Genomic DNA, 20,186 nt, shown 5'->3' on the forward strand with positions numbered 1-20,186 from the left:
GTAAAACATCAAGATCATCACCACGCCGTCGTGCTGACGGAACTCTTCCCCGACACCCTTCTGGATCGTAGTCCGAGGATCGTCATCGAGCTGAACGTGTGCTAGAACTCGGAGGTGCCGTAGTTTTGGTGCTTGATCGGTCGGGCCATGAAGATGTACGACTACATCAACCGCGTTGTTCTAACGCTTCCGCTCTTGGTCTACGAGGGTACGTGGACAACACTCTCCCCTCTCGTTGCTATGCATCACCATGATCTTGCATGTGCGTAGGATTTTTTTTTTTAAAATTACTACGTTCCCGACAGTGGCATCCGAGCCAGGTTTTATGCGTAGATGTCATATGCACGAGTAGAACACAAGTGAGTTGTGGACGATACAAGTCATACTGATTACCAGCATGTCATACTTTGGTTCAGCGGTATTGTGAGATGAAGTGGCCCGGACGGACATTACGCGTACACTTGCGCGAGACTGGTTTCACCGTTACGAGCACTCGTGCTTAAAGGTGACTGGCGGGTGTCTGTCTCTCTCACTTTAGTTGAACCGAGTGTGGCTACGCCCGGTCCTTGCGAAGGTTAAAGCAGCACTAACTTGATGAACTATCGTTGTGGTTTGATGCGTAGGTAAGAATGGTTCTTCCTCAGCCCGTAGCAGCCACGTAAAATTTGCAACAACAAAGTAGAGGACGTCTAACTTGTTTTTGCAGGGCATGTTGTGATGTGATATGGTCAAGACGTGATTCTATATTTTATTGTATGAGATGATCATGTTTTGTAACCGAAGTTATCGGCAACTAGCAGGAGCCATATGGTTGTCGCTTTATTGTATGAAATGGAAACGCCCTGTAATTGCTTTACTTTATCACTAAGAGGTAGCGATAGTCGTAGAAGCAATAGATGGCGTAACGACAACGATGCTAAGATGGAGATCAAGGTGTCGCGCTGGTGACGATGGGGATCACGACGGTGCTTCGGAGATGGAGATCACAAGCATAAGATGATAGCCATATCATATCACTTATATTGATTACATGTGATGTTTATCCTTTATGCATCTTATCTTGCTTTGATTGACGGTAGCATTTTAAGATGATCTCTCACTAAAAAATATCAAGAAGTGTTCTCCCTGAGTATGCACTGTTGCGAAAGTTCTTCGTGCTGAGACACCACGTGATGATCGGGTGTGATAGGCTCTACGTTCAAATACAACGGGTGCAAAACAGTTGCACACGCGGAATACTCAGGTTAAACTTGACAAGCCTAGCATATAACAGATATGGCCTCGGAACACGGAGACCGAAAGGTTGAGCATGAATCATATAGTAGATATGATCAACATATTGATGTTTACCGTTGAAACTACTCCAACTCACGTGACGATCGGAAATGGTGTAGTTGATATGGATCACGTAATCACTTAGAGGATTAGAGGGATGTCTATCTAAGTGGGAGTTCTTAAGTAATATGATTAATTGAACTTAAATTTATCATGAACTTAGTCCTAGTTGTATTTTGCAAATTATGTTGTAGATCAATAGCTTGCGTTGTTGCTTTCATATGATTAATTGAACTTAAATTTCTCATGAACTTAGTCCCTGAGTATGCACTGTTGTGAAAGTTCTTCGTTCTGAGACACCACGTGATGATCGGGTGTGATAAGCTCTATGTTCAAATACAACGGGTGCGAAACAGTTGCACATGTGGAATACTCAGGTTAAACTTGACGAGCCTAGCATATACAAATATGGCCTCCGAACACGGAGACCGAAAGGTCGAACGTGAATCATATAGTAGATATGATCAACATAGTGATGCTCACCATTGAAACTACTCCATCTCACGTGATGATCGGACATGATTTAGTTGATTTGGGTCACGTGATCACTTAGATGACTAGAGAGATTTCTGTCTAAGTTGGAGTTCTTAAGTAATATGAATAATTGAACTTAACTTTATCATGAACTTAGTACCTGGTAGTATTTTGCTTGTTTATGTTTGTTGTAGATAGATGGCTCGTGCTGTTGTTCCGTTCAATTTTAATGTGTTCCTTGAGAAAGCTAAGTTAAAAGATGATGGTAGCAATTACACGGACTGGGTCCATAACCTGAGGATTATCCTCATTGCTGCATAGAAGAATTACGTCCTGGAAGCACCGCTGGGTGCCAGGCCTGCTGCAGATGCAACTGACGACGTTAAGAACATCTGGCAGAGCAAAGCTGATGACTACTCGATTGTTCAGTGTGCCATGCTTTACAGCTTGGAACCGGGACTTCAACGACATTTTGAACGTCATGGAGCATATGAGATGTTCCAGGAGTTGAAGTTAATATTCCAAGCAAATGCCCGGATTGAGAGATATGAAGTCTCCAATACGTTCTATAGTTGTAAGATGGAGGATAATAGTTCTGTCAGTGAACACATACTCAAAATGTCTGGGTATAATAATCACTTGATTCAACTGGGAGTTAATATTACTGATGATAGTGTCATTGACAGAATTCTTCAATCACTGCCACCAAGCTACAAGAGCTTCGTGATGAACTATAGTATACAAGGAATGGACATGACTATTCCCGAGCACTTCGCAATGCTAAAGGCTACGGAGGTAGAAATCAAGAAGGGGCATCAAGTGTTGATGGTCAATAAAGTCACCAGTTTCAAGAAAAAATGGCAAAGGGAAGAAGAAGGGGAACTTCAAGAAGAACAACAAACAAGTTGCTGCTCAAGAGAAGAAACCCAAGTCTAGACCTAAGCCTGAGATGAGTGCTTCTACTGCAAGCAGACTGGACACTGGAAGCGGAACTGCCCAACAATTCTGCGGATAAGAAGGATGGCAAAGTGAACAAAGGTATATGTGATATACATGTTATTGATGTGTACCTTACTAATGCTCGCAGTAGCACCTGGGTATTTCATACTGGTTCTATTGCTAATATTTGCAACTCGAAACAAGGACTACGGATTAAGCGAAGATTGGCTAAGGACGAGGCGACGATGCACGTGGGAAATGGTTCCAAAGTCGATGTGATCGCGGTCGGCACGCTACCCCTACATCTACCATCGGGATTAGTTTTAGACCTAAATAATTGTTATTTGGTGCCGGCGTTGAGCATGAACATTATATCTGCATCTTGTTTGATGCGAGACGGTTATTCATTTAAATCAAAGAATAATGGTTGTTCTATTTATATGAGTAATATCTTTTATGGTCATGCACCCTTGAAGAGTGGTCTATTTTTATTGAATCTCGAAAGTAGTGATACACATATTCATAATGTTGAAGCCAAAAGATGCAGAGTTGATAATGATAGTGCAACTTATTTGTGGCACTGCCGTTTAGGTCATATCGGTATAAAACGCATGAAGAAACTCCATACTGATGGACTTTTGGAATCAGTTGATTATGAATCACTTGGTACTTGTGAACCGTGCCTCATGGGCAAGATGACTAAAAACACCGTTCTCCGAAACTATGGAGCGAGCAACTGATTTACTGGAAATCATACATACTGATGTATGTGGTCCAATGAATATTGAAGCTCGCGGTGGGTATTGTTATTTTCTCACCTTCATAGATGATTTGAGCAGATATGGGTATATCTACTTGATCAAACACAAGTCTGAAACATTTGAAAAGTTCAAAGAATTTCAGAGTGAAGTGGAAAATCATCGTAACAAGAAAATAAAATTTCTACGATCTGATCGTGGAGGAGAATATTTGAGTTACGAGTTTGGCCTACATTTGAATCAATGCGGAATAGTTTCGCAACTCATGCCACCCGGAACACCACAACGAAATGGTGTGTCCGAACGTCGTAATCGTACTTTACTAGATATGGTGCGATCTATGATGTCTCTTACTGATTTACCGCTATTGTTTTGGGGTTATGCTTTAGACGGCCGCATTCACGTTAAATAGGGCATCATCAAAATCCGTTGAGACGACACCTTATGAACTGTGGTTTGGCAAGAAACCAAAGTTGTTTTTTCTTAAAGTTTGGGGCTGCGATGCTTATGTGAAGAAACTTCAACCAGATAAGCTCGAAACCCAAATCAGAGAAATGTGTCTTCATAGGATACACAAAAGAGACTATTGGGTACACCTTCTATCACAGATCTGAAGGCAAGATTTTTGTTGCTAAATTCGGATCCTTTCTAGAGAAGGAGTTTCTCTCGAAAGAAGTGAGTGGGAGGAAAGTAGAACCTGATGAGGTAACTGTACCTGCTCCCTTGTTCAAAAGTAGTTCATCACAAGGACCAGTTCCTGTGACAACTGCACCAATCAGTGAGGAAGCTAATGATATTGATCATGAAACTTCAGATCAAGTAACTAATGAACCTCGTAGGTCTACCAGTGTAAGATCCGCACCAGAGTGGTACGGTAATCCTATTCTGGAAGTCATGTTACTTGACCATGGCGAACCTACAAACTATGAGGAAGCGATGATGAGCCCAGATTCCGCAAAATGGCTTGAAGCCATGAAATCTGAGATGGGATCCATGTATGAGAACAAAGTATGGACTTTGGTTGACTTACCCAATGATCGGCAAGCCATCGAGAATAAATGGATCTTCAAGAACAAGACTGACACTGATGGTAATGTAACTGTCTACAAAGCTCGACTTGTTGCGAAAGGTTTTCGACAAGTTCAAGGGGTTGACTACGATGAGACTTTCTCACCCATAGCGATGCTTAAGTCTTTCCGAATCATGTTAGCAATTGCCGCATTTTATGATTATGAAATTTGGCAAATTGATGTCAAAACTACATTCCTGAATGGATTTCTGGAAGAAGAGTTGTATGTGATGCAACCGGAAGGTTTTGTCGATCCAAAAGGTGCTAACAAAGTGTGCAAGCTCCAGCGGTCCATTTATGGACTGGTGCAAGCATCTCGGAGTTGGAACGCTTTGATAGTGTGATCAAAGCATATGGTTTTATACAGACTTTTGGAGAAACCTGTATTGACAAGAACGTTAGTGGGAGCTCTGTAGCATTTCTGATATTATATGTAGATGACATATTGTTAATTGGAAATGACATAGAATTTCTGGATAGCATAAAGGGATACTTGAATAAAAGTTTTTCAATGAAAGACCTCGGTGAAGCTGCTTACATATTGGGCATCAAGATCTATAGAGATAGATCAAGACGCTTAATTGGACTTTCACAAAGCACATACCTTGATAAAGTTTTGAAAAAGTTCAAAATGGATCAGGCAAAGAAAGGGTTCTTCCCTGTATTACAAGGTGTGAAGTTGAGTCAGACTCAATGCCCAACCACAGCAGAATATAGAGAGAAAATGAAAGATGTTCCCTATGCTTCAGCTATAGGCTCTATCATGTATGCAATGCTGTGTACCAGACCTGACGTATGCTTAGCAATAAGCTTGGCAGGTAGGTACCAAAGTAATCCAGGAGTGTGTCACTGGACAGCGGTCAAGAACATCCTGAAATACCTGAAAAGGACTAAGGATATGTTTCTCTTTTATGTTTCTCGTAAATGGTTATGTTGATGCAAGCTTTGACACTGATTCGGACGATTCTAAATCGCAAACCGGATACGTGTTTTTATTAAACGGTGGAGCTGTAAGTTGGTGCAGTTCTAAACAAAGCGTCGTGGCGGGATCTACATGCGAAGCGGAGTACATAGTTGCTTTGGAAGCAGCAAATGAAGGAGTCTGAATGAAGGAGTTCATTTCCGATCTAGGTGTCATACCTAGTGCATCGGGACCAATGAAGATCTTCTGTGACAATACTGGTGCAATTGCCTTGGCAAAGGAATGCAGATTTCACAAGAGGACCAAGCACATCAAGAGACGCTTCAATTCCATCCGGGACCAAGTCCAGGTGGGAGACATAGAGATTTGCAAGATACATACGGATCTGAATGTTGCACACCCTTGACTAAGCCTCTTCCACGAGCAAAACATGATCAGCACCAAGACTCCATGGGTGTTAGAATCATTACTGTGTAATCTAGATTATTGACTCTAGTGCAAGTGAGAAACTGAAAGAAATATTCCCTAGAGGAAATAATAAAGTTATTATTTATTTCCTCATATCATGATAAATGTTTATTATTCATGTTGAATTGTATTAACCGGAAACATGATACATGTGTGAATACATAGACAAACTTAATGTCACTAGTATGCCTCTACTTGACTAGCTCATTAATCAAAGATGGTTATGTTTGCTAGCGACAGACATGTGTTGTCATTTGATTAACGGGATCACATCATTAGGAGAATGATGTGATTGACTTGACCCATTCCGTTAGCTTAGCAATTGATCGTTTAGTATATTGCTATTCCTTTCTTCATGACTTATACAAAGTTCCTATAACTATGAGATTATGCAACTCCCGTTTACTGGAGGAACACTTTGTGTGCTACCAAATGTCACAACGTAACTGGGTGATTATAAAGGAGCTCTACAGGTGTCTCCAAAGGTACATGTTGAGTTGGCGTATTTCGAGATTAGGTTTTGTCACTCTCGGTAATGCACATCACTATAAGCCTTGCAAGCAATGTAGCTAAAGAGTTAGTTACGAAATGATGCATTACGTAACGAGTAAAGAGACTTGCCGGTAACGAGACTGAACTAGGTATTGGATACCGATGATCGAATCTCGGCAAGTAACATACCGATGACAAAGGGAACAACGTATGTTGTTATGCGGTTTGACCGATAAAGATCTTCGTAGAATATGTAGGAGTCAATATGAGCATCCAGGTTCCGCTATTGGTTATTGACCGGAAACGTGTCTCGGTCATGTCTACATAGTTCTTGAACCCGTAGGGTCCGCACGCTTAAAGTTTCGATGACAGTTTTATTATGAGTTTATGAGTTTTGATGTACCAAAGGAGTTCGGAGTCCCGGCTGAGAACGGGGACATGACGAGCAGTCTCGAAATGGTCGAGACGTAAAGATCGATATATTGGATGACTATATTCGTACATCGGAAGGGTTCCGAGTGATTCGGGTATTTTCGGGGGTACCGGGGAGTTATGGGAATACGAGGAAGAAGCAATGGGCCTCATGGGCCAAGTTGTGGAAGAGAGGAGGCACGGCGCGCGGCCCCCCTAGCCCAAACCGAATTGGACTAGGGGGCCGGCCCCCCTTTCCTCCTTTTCCTCCCTCTCCTTCCTTCTCCTTCTCCTTCCCTTCCTTCCCCTCTCCTAGTTGGACTAGGAAAGGAGGGAGTCCTACTCCCGGTGGGAGTAGGACTCTTCCCTGGCGCCCCCTCCCTCGGCCGGCCGCCCCCTCCCCCTTGCTCCTTTATATACGGGGGCAGGGGGGCACCTCTAGACAAAACAACAATTGATCTCTTGATCTCTTAGCAGTGTGCGATGCCCCCCTCCACCATAGTCCTCGATAATATTGTAGCGGTGCTTAGGCGAAGCCCTGCGACGGTAAAACATCAAGATCATCACCACGCCGTCGTGCTGACGGAACTCTTCCCCGACACCCTGCTGGACCGGAGTCCGGGGATCGTCATCGAGCTGAACATGTGCTAGAACTCGGAGGTGCCGTAGTTTCGGTGCTTGATCGATTGGGCTGTGAAGACGTACGACTACATCAACTGCGTTGTTCTAATGCTTCTGCTCTCGGTCTACGAGGGTACGTGGACAACACTCTCCCCTCTCGTTGCTATGCATCACCATGATCTTGCGTGTGCGTAGGAATTTTTTTGAAATTACTACATTCCCAACATGGGCCCTCCTTCCCTCATGCCTTCCCGAGGGAAACGTGCCGCGAAGCACGCCTCCAAGTGGTGCCCGAGCACCTCCCTGGTGATCATGGCAAGGTCAGCGGCCCTCCAGGAGAGAAACCCCCGAGCCTTGCCCGAGGAGGGCACCGGGCGCGCCTTCCTACGCGACGGAAGGAGGCGCCCCTTGGACGGGCGTGGATCCTCGCGCGGTACCACCGGAGGTGCCTGCCTCCTGAGGCCTTGAGCCAGGTGATGTCTTCTTCTTCTTGGGAGTTGCCTCGGGACGGTTCCCACTCTTGCTGTCTGGGTCCTCAATTGATGCGGCTTGGAAGGCACGCTCGAGAGAGCACACCACATCCTACTCTTCACAGGGGACTGTGATGACTCCGCCGCTTCCCGGCATCTTGAGGACATTGTAGCCATGGTGAGTCAATGCCATGAACTTGGCCAGGGCTGGATACCCGAGGATGGCTTTGCACGGCAGGCGAATGTGGGCAACATCGAAGTCGATGAGCTCGGCATGGTAGTTCTTGCGCTGTCCAAAGGTGACAGGGAGGTAGACCTGCCCGATCGGAGTGGTGGAACCATCAGCAACTCCTGAGAAAGGCTTCGTCGGCTGAAGATGGTCATACAACACTTGGAGATTGTTTAACGTCTCGACGGATAAAACATTGAGTCCTGTGCCGCCATCGATGAGGGTCCTGGTAACTTGCACATTGCTGATGACTGGGGAACAGAGCATTGGGAGGACACCGGTTTTTGCCGCACACTTGAGCTGATCCGCTGAGCTGAAGGTGATGGCGCACGTGGACCACCTGAGAGGGCGCATGGCCTCGAGCTTGGGGAGGACTGCATTCACCTTGCGAGCAAACTACTTGAAGATGCGCTGAGAGGCTAGGGCCTGGACACCGCCCAAGATGCAAGCGATAGCCCGCGTCTCCTGGAAGCCCCCAGCCCCCTTGTCCTGATGATGGTTGTCATTCCTTCTTGGCGGTGGTGGCAGAGGAGGAAGGCATGTGTTGCCTTGCGGGCGATCCTCACGAGGCTGATCCCTCCAAGCCCCCTCGCGATGCTGGTCCTGCCAGCGGTCCTCGCAAGGCCGGTCACGCCACCCTTGGCGAGGGCCACGGTCGTCCCATCGTCCTCCACCTCTTCCTCCGCCTCGGCCATAGCCCCAATCGTTGCGCTCGGGGCATCGACCGACACGTCCTTCTTGCACGGCCCTGAGCTCTTGGCATTCGTTGGTGTTGTGGGTGTGGAGGTCGTGGTACACGCAGTACCGGCTGCCCTTGGGCGACTCCGGCTAGTCCCTGCCATGCTTCGTGTCTGGCTCTGCTACGAGCACAGCTGCTCCATTGCGCTTCACGTCCTTGGCCTTGGCTTTCTTCTCTTCAGGATCAGCGGCTGGGAGCTCTACAAGGGAGAGGCGTCCCTCCTCAGCCCTCGTGTACTTGGTCGCCAGGTTGAACAGCTCCAGAGATGTGCACAGATCCTCATGGATAGCCAGCTCCTCCTTCATCTTGACGTCGCGGACGCTGTCGGAGAACGCTGAGATGATGGCCTCCTCAGTTTCCTTGGGAATCTTGAGGCGAGCATTGTCAAAGCGCTGGATGTACTTCTGCAGGGTCTCTCCGGGTTGCTGCTTGATGCGGTGCAAGTCACCCACGACCGGAGGACGGTCGCGAGCTCCCTGGAAGTTGGCGATGAAGTGGGTGCGCATCTCGTCCTAGGAGGAGATCGTGCCGGGAGGCAGGTTCAGGAGCAAGGTGCGGGCACCGTCTTTGAGCGCCATGGGAAACCAATTTGCTATGACCTTTTTGTCTCCGTTGGCCTCTTCGATGCCCAGCTCGTAGAGCTGCAGGAACTCCACAGGGTCGGCAGTGCCGTCATAGCGAGGAGGCAGGTCTGGCTTGAACTTGCCCGGCCAGGCGACATTGTGTAGCTCGATGGTGAAGGCGCGGTAGTCTGTAGTGGCCACCGGAGCTCTTTGCTGACGCGGGGCTTGCTCCTGGGGATTCCCGCGCGTCGCCGCCAGGGGCAACGCGGGGTCTTGACGTGCTGGCGCAGGGATGCGGTCAAGGCGTGCCGGTGCAGGAAGCATGTGAGCACCTTCTTGGGGACGAGGGATTTCTTGGCAGCTCCTTTCTTGTCGCGCGGGCGCTGGATGCGGTGGGTCTCGTCCAGGGGCCGCGCGCCATGGAGCCAGGGTGCCTTCTTGGATAGGAGGTGGTGGAGGCACCTCCTGAGCTGCATCACCCGCGTAGGATGGTGGGCGAGGCAACGAGAAGGACGGCGCAGGGGAGCCCCTGGCGCGCTGATGAGCTCAGTCATGTGAGCGAGCCACTCCTCATAGAGGTCATCAACGGGACGGTAGTGCAGGAGCTCACATGCCAGGAGCAACGCGGCGTGCGCGTCCTTGGGAGTGCGACGGGCGTGCAATGACAAACCAGCTGGAGTCAGCGACGGAGTGGTGGTACGGCCTTCCAACCGCACTGAGGGATGCAGCGACGATGCCTGCTACTCATTCCCCGCCGGTCCTGTGGTGGTGTGGGCGGCAGGCGACGGGGAACGATGGGGAGGTCCGTCGACGGGAGCTATCTGGGCGACGTGGGCGGCAAGAGCAGCCCGACGCTCGGCGCGAGCTCGGCGAGCGTCAGCCATGGACACGACGAACGATCAAACGCAGAACAGTGGAAGAAAGATTCCAGCACACCCCTACCTAGCGCACCAAATGTCGGATATCGGGTTCCGGCAAGACCCTTAAGGTTCGAACTCTGGGGTGCACGCGAAGATCTTTCCCCTACCGATCCACGTCCGAACGCCTAGCTCAGAATCTAAGCTAAACGATGAAGAACACGAGGGACACAAGATTTATACTGGTTCGGGGCACCGTTGTGGTGTAATACCCTACTCCAGTGTGTGGTGTGGTGGATTGCCTCAGGGGCTAATGATGAATACTACAAGGGAAGAACAGCATCGCGAGATGTGTTCTTGTGGTGGTGGTCTTGCTTGACAACAATTCGATTGGCTCTGGATGAGATGCCTCTTCTCTGAGATGCCTTCTACTGTGCTGGCTAGCCCTATTTATATAGGCCCTAGTCCTCTTCCCAAATATTGAGCGGGAAGGGCGCCAATAACGGCCATTTTGAAGGGGAACATCTAGTACAAGTTATCCTGATTAAAGTTGGTCTTCGGCTGCCAAAGGCACTGGCGATGACGCCGTATTGGGCTCCACGGTGACCTCCGTCCTGCCGCTCTGCTAGTCTTGGTCTCGTTGCACCGTAATGGTAAACTTTGGTTGGTGCCTCGGTACTCCGCTCCTGTGCTTGCCCCCTTTGCACCAAAGAGGAAACAAGGACACTACACAGGCCAGCGCCCGCCTGGCGCCCGCCTGGTCTCGATCGTCATGGCTTGCATCACGGGTATCTCGCGAGGTACCCCTGCCTTGATCTCTCCGCCTCGAGCCTTCCTGGTGAGGCCGCTCCTGAGGAAGCCTTTGGTCGTCCGCCACACGAGGCTTGGCCCCTCGCAAGGGTCTTGAGCTTAAGTTGATGAAGATGGGTCGTACTGGGCCACCACTTGAGCCACGCCGCAGGCCGCAGGGAGGCAAGTCCAGGAACCCCCGTTCCCAGAACGCCGACATGGACATACAGAGAGAGATCAAATTTGAAAATAACATGCATCGTTTCAAAGTACTGCAGAGTTATATTACATCAATTGTTGCTGCGGTTCTAAGTAAAGATAAAAATTGTCTTCATCGTGAACCTGCAGCGGCGATGAGAAACGGGGTGCCTAGTCCTGGCGCTGGCCTTCAATCCTCTCAATTTCGTGGACGCGGCTGATGATGGGCTTGATACGCTCCTCGAGCAACGTGAGGTCCACATCCTCTAGCAAGCTCTCTAGTGCGGCGTCGAAGTTGAGGTTGGGGTTCCAGTATGCCATCTTGGTGAGGACGTTGGTCAGGACACCCCGGCAAAGCTGTCGGGCCTCTTTGGCCAAAGAGCTCACTCTATTAGAGCGAAACTGCTCCAGGGCTCCATGAACACCCTCGAAGAAGAGGGTCAGCTTAGCGTTCGGACTCACCTTCGGCTCCGGGGCGTACCTCACGTTTGACATCCCCATGGCAGCCAGCTTCTTGGTGATCCTGCCGGCGACATCGGCGAGGCGGCTGATCCAGAGGTTTTCGCCCTAAACGAAATCCTTGTGGTTGGCGGTGTCATTCTTCCGCAGCTGCCTCTCCTTCTCCAGATTCTTCATCAGGGCCTCCTCCCGAGCCCTGACCTCCGGATGCGTCCCCTCAAGGCCCTCCAGCTTCAGCTTAAAGTCTTTGATGGAGCCGTTGGCTTGGGAGAGAAGCTCGGCCTTGCTGAGGACTTCGGCCTACGCCTCCGTCAAGGCGCTGTTAACCGTGTCCTTCTCCTCCATCAACTCCAGGGCCTTGTTCTTCAGGCCATCCCACTCCGCCTCCAGCTCCTTCAGCTTATCGCCATGGGCTAGGGCTTGAGCATCGAGTGCCTCCTTGTGCCTCTGCTCTAGCTCCCGGGTCCGCTGCGCGACGAGCTTCTCGACCTGCTCATCCTTGCCGTAGAGTGTGGCGGCGAGCGCCGCCTCACGAGCGCCGAGGCCCTCCTCCTGGGAGTTCAGCTCGGGCTGGTGCTGGTGCCGGACGGCCTTGGCCCTGGTGGCTTGTTCCATCTCCGCCTCCTGGGCCTTCTCGACGTCAGCCAGCTTCAAGATAAGCTCCTGCTTGCGCTCGGCCAGCTGATCTTGGGCAGCCTTCAGCTCTTCGTGGGACTGGCGGAACCAGGCCTGCGTCTCGGCAACGCGCTCCTCGAGATACGCCTCTGCTTTGTCCGCCATCGCCACCCTGGACTTCACCTTATCCAGATGAGCACGGTGGAGCGCCTGGAGCTTCCAGAAGCTAGCACCCATGGCCCGCAGAAGCTGCTCCTCTTGGGAACCACCGCCACCGGTGCTTGGTTCAGCAACAACCTCAAGCCCGACGGCGGCGAGCACCTCATCGTCAAACACCTACCCCTTGGCCGGTGCCCTGTTGCCCGTCGTCCATGGATGGTGGACGAACAGGTCGTCGCCCACCTTCATGTAACTGCCCGAGCCAGAGGCAGCGGAGGAGGAGGGTTGATCGTCGACCACCCCCTCCTCGGCAGTAGCCTTGCTGGCCTCCTCGGCAGCAACCTTGCCGGTTTCTCCGGAAGGCCCCTTGGCGGCGTCCTCAATAGTGGTCTCTGTGGCCTCCTCGACGGCGATCTTGTCGGCCTCGGCCTTCGTGTCCTTGGCAACCTCCTTGATGATGGCGTCAATGTCCTCCCAGTCTGCCAAGGGAGGATCTGGATACCGAGAAGGGGAATGACGCAAAGCCAAGACCAAGGTTCAAAAGAGAGAAGAAAAAGCTGGGACAGAAAGCAAATGACTTACCCGTGCCGGGCTAGGAAGAAGTGGCCCCCTGCCCACCAATATCCGTCACCGGGACGGAGCCATTAACCCCCAAGTTTGCCTCCTCCTCCTCCGTGTGCATTGGCTCGGTGCTTGGCGCCCTTGCCGGGGACACCCCTCGGGGCAGCGTGGTTGATGGGGGCGGCGTGTTGGGGGTGGCCCTCGATGGCTCCTCCTGCTTTCGTCCTCCTCCTGCAGCCACGGCATGGTCAGTACCAAGGGATCGTACCCCAACACACGTAGATGAGGAGTGACTGGTGAACACACGCTAGGGGCTGAGACGGGGGCTGCGCCGGGGGCTGCTGTCCGGGCTGATCTCCACCACCGGCATGCGTGAAGCGCCCGCCGAGGGTAGGTCGCCCATCGAGGCCCTGGCCCTCTTCGCCACCCTCTGGGCCAACATCTCCCTGTCCCTGCGAAGAAGAAGACAAGTCTAGAAAAGTGGGGTGGTCTGAAAGGATGGAGATGGCAAAGGGCGGACACTTACTCGTCCTCCGCCTCCTCCCCTGCTGCCTTTCTTTTCCTCCTTGGGCTAAGAGACCCAAAATCTAAGACGACCTCCGTGTCAACATCTGTGGGAGGAGGGGAAGGGGATGGAGTCTGGCAACGCCTGAACGAAGAAGAGGCGGTCACTTTCTTCTTCGCCACCATGGTCTTCGCCACCTTCTTTGTTGTCACGGCCCTCGTCTGGCGCGTGGACTCCCCCTGGGCCTCTTGCCGCAGTTCAGTCCTGCCTGGCCGGACCGGCTCGCCAGAGCTGGCCCACCGCAAGACGCGCCTTTTTCCCATGGCCGGAGGGTTGTCAGCCTCGGCCTCTTCCTCGATCGACTCCTCGACCGCATCCTCGACAAGGGGGCCTCAGTGTTCACACCGCTGGCCTCCTCGACAGACCCCGCCCACTGAGTGAGCTCCTTCTCCTCCGCAGCGGCGTCGGCCTTATCCTCCATGCCGCTAGCGCTGCCGGCCTCCCTGGCTAGCTCCACCTCTTCCACCCTCGCGGGGATGTAGTCTAGCTCTGCCTGGGTGGTGTCCTGTACGAGCAGCGGATCGTCGTGGTCATAGCCCTCCGACAAGTGGTCGAAGAACTCATGCACTTCGCGTGCCGGGGGCTCGACCCAGGACGGGTCGAGGCCGTGCGCATTGAAGACTGGCATCATGTCAAGGATGGCGGGCTGGCAAGAGTTGTTGCTCAGCGGGACTACTCCTGCTGGTAACCCAAACAGGGGCCCCTTGACGGCCTTGCCGGCCTTCGCGGCGCTGCCGGTCCTCTCCATCCTTCCATGGCTGTACACGTTGAGCTGGAAAAGCCTTTGGCAAAAATAGGCGTGCCCCATCACCATGAAGTTATACTTCAGGCCGGGGCGGAGCCTCATGATGTCGGCCGCATTCCTGAAGTCCCAGGACGGCCTCCCCTTGTTATGAAGTGGGGTGATTCGGCGGCGGATGAAGTCTGCCCCGATCATCTCAAGGGTGAGCCCGGCCATGGTGAGGTGATGGATCCTGGTGGTGGCGATCGATAGCTTCCCGTCATCGGTGTCGAGGTCGCGCTAGTCCCCGCGGCGGGTCAGCGGGCTCTGACGAACCCGGCAGAACTCTAGCGGGTTCTTCTCCTCGATCTAGCACCACCGGCCCCGCACTCCTCCCACCTCTCCTTCTGGGCACCCTCTGGGTACGTGCCTTTTTCTTGGACCCTCAGGATCCAGGAGATGCTCCCGGAGAGGATGCCCCCTAGTTGGAGGCGAGGGTAGAAGTAGTGGTGGAAGAGCGTCGTGCTGGGAAGCACCTTGGCGAAGCCCTCACAGAGGTGGGAAAAGAATGCCATGCACGCCACGGCGTTCGGAGTGAGATCCAAAAGATGGAAGCCGAAGGTGCGCATGACGTCGCTGAAGAAGTCAGAGAAAAGGGGGCAGAGCCCGCAGGAAAAGAAATCGACGAAAAAGGGGTACCGATTTGGGCCGGCCTTAGTGCAATCGGCAGGGATGACGCGCGTGGCAGGGTGCCCCATCGTCTTCCTCCCTCACATGGGCAAGAATAATTCCTTGAGGTGGATCACATCGATCGACAATGGGAGGAAGTAAGCGGACAGCGCCCGCCGCACCACCGCTTCGCTCTCCGGCACCTCCCTCTCCCCGGCATCCTTGGCCGCCCCCTTGCCCCTGCTAGTTTTGGGCGCCATGGCGGTTGAAAGGATGCGAGGGATCAAGAGCAATGAGGGCACAGCGGCGACGAGCAACAGCAAGAACTTGAGGAGGAAGAAGATAGGGACGGCGGTTCCGAGATTCGAAAAGGCGCAGAGGGTAAAGGAGCAGCGCGCCTGCGGTTATTCCTTTTTATGGGGAAGGCGCGGGCCGCCTCTTTACCATTTACTGCGATGTGACGCCTACATGCAGCAGGCACCCCACGCATGACCCCCACGTCATGCACGACCCTCCATGTCGCGCATTCAACATGGGTCATGGGGAAGCGCAACGGTGTGGCCCAGGCCTGGGGGCTCCTGTCGGTGTACAAAAATTTGGGCTCTCTTTTGTACCCCTTTACTTGTGCATGGGCAGTCAGAGCCGCGCCCGTGGCCACACTTAGCAGGGCAGAGGAGGGAAACCGAAGCCACAAGACAATCAAGGCAACGCCAAGACAGAGACACAAAGAGCAAGAGGGTGAGGCAGACTCCCCCGGCAAGACCCTTGCAGGGGCAGCCTCCGCAGCCCCCGACAAGAGCCTTGCCGGGGCAACTTGCCCAACGCCAGCAGAGCGCGCCACCCTTGAGCCCCAGTGTTCCAACGCCATCAACCACATTGGGACCAAGGCTCGGGAGGCACCTCCATGGTGGCATGTAGATCTTCGTAAAGATCATAAGCACGCAAGATCAGATTAGGACCAGAAGACGGCAATCCTTGGCAAGATCCTCGCCGAGGAAATCCACGAGACCTCCGGCAAGATCCTTGCCGGGGACGACCGCGATGCCACGGCAAGACCCTTGCCGGGGCCCCAGCAAGACCCTTGCCGAGGACATCAGCGGGGCCACGGCGAGGACCGCACCTGCCAATTTTCCACTGCCGTTCCCATGTAGCTGCCAGCCCAGCCAGCTAGGCGAGCACCTGCGTGGCAACATGCGGCCTCTAGACTAGCTCAGCAAGCACCTGAGTGGTGGCATGCAGATCTTCGTGAACACGCTGCCACCACAACAGCTCAGCAGCCTGCCAGCCTACATGGCGCCGCACGCCTCGTTGGCCTGGACACGTGTAGAACCAAGGCGAGGTGGCGACGGACGGGACGGGCCCCATTCCCGTCCCCAATAAAGCAAGGGTACACCTAAGGAGCGCATTTAATGCGTCTTGTCCCATAATGACGGGCGATAAGCTTAGCTATTGTACACTTTCCACCTCTTGTATGCCACTATGGCGGCCCCTTTTTCCTATAAAAGGAGGCCTGATGCATACTTGGGGGGGGGTCGGCTCTTTTGGACTACGCATGCCAGTAGGTAGTTCAAGAACACAAGAACACTCAAATATACACCAAAGCATGACTAGGGTATTAAGCATCCTCGCGGCCCAAACATGGGTAAACGATCTTTGTGCCAGCTCCTAGACCCGCTCTTTCCACAACCCCGCCCCCGCCGACCGTAGTCGGGATTCCAGTGATCCCACAGGTGTCGTTCCCACCAACACTTAGGTAATCCCATAAATGTTGAAACCAATGTTATCGTTACCATAACCCCGGAGGACTACATAAGGGACACTTTCCAGAACAATTCAGACTCCGAAAAGGAATAGGTATGTCGTACGGTAATTAAATCGACTCCAAAACAGTTCTAATAGCAATTTTTCTCCGTTTTGGAATATTTAAGAAAATAGGAAAATATGAAGTAGTTCGGAAAGGACATGAGGCTTCCACGAGGGTGAAGGGCGTGCCCTACCCCCCTGGGCACACCCCCTACCTCATGGGCATCTCGTGTGCCCTCTGGACTCCGTTTTCTTGCACGATACTTGTTTTGGTCGGTAAGAATTCATTATATAATCTCCCGAAGGTTTTGACCACCGTACCATGACAAAATCTTCTGTTTTTTGTTTTGAGCTGTTTCTGCCACAGATTAGAGCAAGATGTCTTCTCAAGATTCAGTCGGAGAGAGTCGGGTATCTAATCCAACACCGGGGCCAAGAGCAAATAGCAATGCTGACTGCTTTGGGCCATCAACGGAGGAAGATATGGAGGCCGACTTAAAAAGGATAGATGCTATGGAGGAGGACCAAGAAGTTACTTCTCGTCTCCAAGCCAGATTTATGATGGAGGAACTTCAGAGCTCAGCAATTCCAAATTCGGTCATCCCTCCCAATGCTAGATTTCTTTCTTATGAAAATATGAAAAAGAGTGTTACTTGTTCTCCCGCAGCTATGCGACATCCATGGATGAAAGAAGCTTTAACTGTCGCAGATAAACTCCATAAGGAAACAATGGATCTTAGGCAGCAAGTCAATAAGCTCGAGGAGGAGAACCGTATCCTAAGGGGCATCATCACCAAGAATATTACATCACCACCTCCGAAGAAAGAGACATAATCAAATGGGTATGGGCACTCCCCTTGTCAACTTCCAAGCTTGGGGGAAGTGCCCCAGTATCCTATCACCATCACACTTCTATCTTTACAGTTTTTCTTAGTTCAATCCTTTTGGTTATATCTTGATCTAGTAGAATAAAGTTTAGTATGGTCTAGCTTTGAGTTTTGTGTTGATCCCTATCTATGTAATCGAGTCCGTGAGCTATCTATAATAAAGATTAGTTTTAAGTTGAGGGCTTTGCTATCTTGCAATGATCTTGAGGGAATAAAAGATCATATTGATCTTTTGGAGAGTAATTACTTCACATATAAAGAGTATGATGAATAAAAGTTGTTGAGAGTTGACAAACATAGTTTTGGTCATCGTTGCAATTAAAAGGAAGTAATAAAGAAACAGAGGTTTTCACATATAAATATACTATCTTGGACATCTTCTATGATTGTGAGCACTCATTAAAATGTGACATGCTAAAATGTTGATGTTGGACAAGGAAGACAACGTAATGGGTTATGTTTTCTTATATCCAAAATAAATTATATTGTCATGGATCATCCAACATGTTGAGCTTGCCTTTCCCCCTCATGCTAGCCAAACTCTTTGCACCAAGTAGAGATACTACTTGTGCTTCCAAACATCCTTAAACCCAGTTTTGCCATGAGAGTCCACCATAACTACCTATGGATTGAGTAAGATCCTTCAAGTAAGTTGTCATTGTTGCAAGCAATAAAAATTGCTCTCTAATAAGTATGATCCATCAGTGTGGAGAAAATAAGCTTTATACGAGCTTGTGATATGGAAGAAATAAAAGCGACGGACTGCATAATAAAGGTCCCTATCACAAGTGGCAATATAAAGTGACGTTCTTTTGCATTAAGATTTTGTGCATCCAGCCCTAAAAGCATATGACAACCTCTGCTTCCCTCTGCGAAGGGCCTATCTTTTATTTTTGTCTTCTACCTCATACAAGAGTCATGGTGATCTTCACCTTTCCTTTTTACACTTTATCCTTTGGCAAGTACTATGTGTTGGAAAGATCCTGATATATATACCCAATTCGATGTGGGTTTTCATAAAGCATTATTGTTGAAATTACCCTTGAGGTAAAAGGTTGGGAGGCAAATCTATAATCCCCTATCTTTCTCTATGTCCGATTAAAATTTCATACCCATAAGTATTGAGTGAGTGTTGGCAATTGTGAAATACTAAATGATAGCTGAGTATGTGGATTTTCTGAAAAGTTCTTATATTTGACTCTTTCCAATGTTATGATAAATTGAAATTGCTTCAATGAGTGAGATTATAGTTTGCTAGTTTTCAATGAAGTTTCTGATTCATACTTGACATTGTGAATAGATTGTTACTTTAAGCATAAGAAATCATATGAAAATATGTATATATATGTTGTTGTTCTAAGAATGATCACGATGCCCTCATGTCTGTATTTTATTTTATCGACACCTCTATCTCTAAACATGTGGACGTATTTTTTGATATCGGCTTCCACTTGAGGACACGCGAGGTCTAAGCTTGGGGGAGTTGATACGTCCATTTTGCATCATGCTTTTATATTGACATTTATTGCAATATGGGTTGTTACTACACATTATATCACAATACTTATGCCTTTTCTCTCTTGTTTTACAAGGTTTACATGAAGAGGGAGAATGCCGACAGCTGGATTCTGGGCTGCAAAAGGAGCAAAATAATAGAGACCTATTATGCACAACTCCAAAAGTCTTGAAACTCCACGAAAGTCAGTTTTCGAATTTATTAAAAATATTGGGCGAAGAAAGCACCAGAGGGGGGCCACCCACTGTCCACGAGGGCGGGGGCGCACCCTACCCCGTTGGGCACGCCCCGTGCCTCGTGGGCCACCTAGAGGCCCCCTGATGCCCATCTTCTGGTATAAGTTGTCTTTTGTGTAACAGCCTGTTTTTGGCCCTTTTCTTGTTCTTTTGATTTATTTGATTTTTCTTTGTTTTTCTTTTTGGAGTGGTTCCGTGGCCTTGCCACCTGGGAAATCATCCTCATTCCTCCTCCCAAGTGGCTCATCATTCTCAAAACCTTGCCAAGATCATGTCACTTCACTCCTTGACAAAAACCTAAAATCTTTTTCTAGGGAATATTTCTTTTTCCTATTAAAGGAATAACCCTATCTGCCCTAGGTTGTGAAGCAACCTATATTTCTGTCCATCCAAAAATCCCCATATAATTCTCATAGTTCCTTTGGGTCATATGTAGCTCAAATATTTCTCATAATTTCTTCCCCTGGAAAAATATTGCACTATTCACGTCCATGGTCATACGGAGAATCAAGGACAAGAGTGGCCAGGTTATTTCAGTAAGGTATCCTAACAAAGAAAATCATGACCATAAAAGGGATGAAACTAACAGCAAAGGTATGATGATTTTTGCACAACCATCAGGCTCCGGATACCCAAGTCAGTTGAAAACCATAATTCTATA

This window comes from Triticum aestivum, chromosome 6B (assembly GCF_018294505.1).
Source record: "Triticum aestivum cultivar Chinese Spring chromosome 6B, IWGSC CS RefSeq v2.1, whole genome shotgun sequence".
Taxonomy (NCBI): domain Eukaryota; kingdom Viridiplantae; phylum Streptophyta; class Magnoliopsida; order Poales; family Poaceae; genus Triticum; species Triticum aestivum.